Here is a 2,131-nt window from a genome sequence, read left to right on the forward strand (position 1 = left end):
ATAACTGAAGCTGCCTTGAGTTTTCATAATCAGCAACCATCAACTGACTTGACTTGCCTTGCTATTTTTTTGGGAAAATCATGAGAGGATTAAAAAAGACTAGCAACCATCGTTCATGAAATTTTCTTCAATTATGTTCAAAGGGAAACGAGTGATTTCGCTACACAAGGCTAAATGGAGGTACCAAAAAGGTGAACAACCCATATAAGAAACTTCTGAACATAAATGGAGGTACTCAGAGAATACCCACTGGTATTGATCAACATTAGAGATGTGAAGGTTACAACATTGCTATGGTGACTTCATAGCAAACAATAAAAAGTTGCATAAAGAACCAAACACCAAATTTTACCATCAAACATTAGTAAAAGTTGTAGACATTTCAAATCAAAATAAACGAGTTCAAAATGTGAAACTTTGCTAGAGAATCAACTATAATATGATAAACTGTGGTTTGTAGTACTCATTATAACATCCATTTCTCAGTTTTTGTCTTATGTTGCATCTGTGTTTTTTATTTCATATTTACATGAAGTATATATCTTGTAATACAAGCAAATATCTTGAAGTTCAATAATACAGATCTATAGTAAGCTTCTACGCCTACAACCAATGAAGTTCTATAAGAACTTCTTATGAGACATCAGTTGAGGTTTGTGCTGTTTACATTCCTTTCTAATTTATTTGTATGGAGTCATTAGAAAAGCCAAAATGAAGGGTAGAAACTCAATATAGCCCGAAATTAATATTTCTAGTACTTATGCAAACAAACATATATAGAGCAGACTTTTTATTTCCCAAATTGTGTGCACAAATGATTTCATTTGTAACAATCAAACCATCAATTAGTCCACTTACTAGATTCTCCATAATTTAACAGAATGAAGTGTTTACATTTTTAATACTGCCACGATATAGAATAGACATATATATCGTAGCTAAGAACATATGCATTATATCCCTTCATGTATACCATATTATTATTGTTGACGTGACAATATGATTCATCTAAACTCTCCAGGTTATTGAAATAACAGAAGAATTGAGCAAGTGGACTATCATATGGCTACAACTGATATAAAAAATTTAGTAAACAATTGTCAAAATTAGAAGCTCAGGGAGCACATCTTAGTATTTCTCCATTCTAAAATGCATTCAGTTTATATAATTTAGTTAATGACCAAGAAGACTCTTTATCACAGATTAAACTGAGAATAACAAACAAGGGTAAATTGCATCTCATAGCTGAAAATGGATTCTAAAGAAGCAAAAAGTTGCTTCTTGCTAAAGATAATGAACTTAATTACATAAACCTTAGCTAAAACAAGGTAATGAACTTACATAAACTTGAATGCACCTACTCATAAATATGATCTTGTATACATTCTGCCAACTCCGATCACACCTCATCAATTTCTTCTCGAGAATACTCTGCTTGTGTGAACTGTGAACATTAATAAGGAAAAAAAAATCAACATTGACTTTGCATATTTTAAATAGTGTATTTCAAATAATTTGAGACATAAGCAAGTAAACATTACTATAGATCGTAGTGAATCTCTTTCGATAATTTCAACTTCTTCAACAATTTGTCTCATAAATCACATCACATAGTAACCACATTGTTTGGCATCTTGTTGTCGAGGAGCCTATGGAAATTAGAGACATATTATTAATGATAAACATACACATTAAAATATATGTTAAATGTAATTACAGATACCTTTACTATTACCCACATAGCCTTTTTTCTACCTTTCCTTCCCTTGTTTGAATTAAACAATCTTAAGGCCCTTCATACGTTAATGATTTTTTTATATATGAGTTTTGTATTAACGTAAATGCTTAATAAAAAAGAAATATGAACTACATTTCCACTATATATTTCCAATCCTCATCATGAATGCGGTGCCTTAGAGAATCCAACAAATAAATAACTTCATTGTAAGGGTCAATAACAGTAAGAATCCAATGGAAACTATGCAACAAACACATAATTAGTGTATATAATTCAATAAATTATCAAAAGACAACAATTGAAAGTGATGTTTTAATTCTTACTTACCCGATATTACATGACACCAATACAAGTTGATCTACAGATGCACCACTTAGCCTGCCTGCCAAATGA

General features: G+C 30.9%; 1 long non-coding RNA gene across 1 annotated transcript; it reads right to left on the bottom strand.

The window, feature by feature from the left end:
* Positions 1-1,348: 1,348 nt before the first annotated feature.
* Positions 1,349-1,796, bottom strand: LOC121990235. The gene is made up of 3 exons (XR_006114522.1): positions 1,724-1,796; positions 1,542-1,649; positions 1,349-1,444 (listed from the first exon to the last, which is right to left on the bottom strand). It is a non-coding gene; the product is annotated as an uncharacterized LOC121990235 (long non-coding RNA).
* Between the last annotated feature and the right edge of the window lie 335 nt (positions 1,797-2,131).

This window comes from Zingiber officinale, chromosome 6B (genome assembly GCF_018446385.1).
Source record: "Zingiber officinale cultivar Zhangliang chromosome 6B, Zo_v1.1, whole genome shotgun sequence".
In the NCBI taxonomy this organism is placed as follows: domain Eukaryota; kingdom Viridiplantae; phylum Streptophyta; class Magnoliopsida; order Zingiberales; family Zingiberaceae; genus Zingiber; species Zingiber officinale.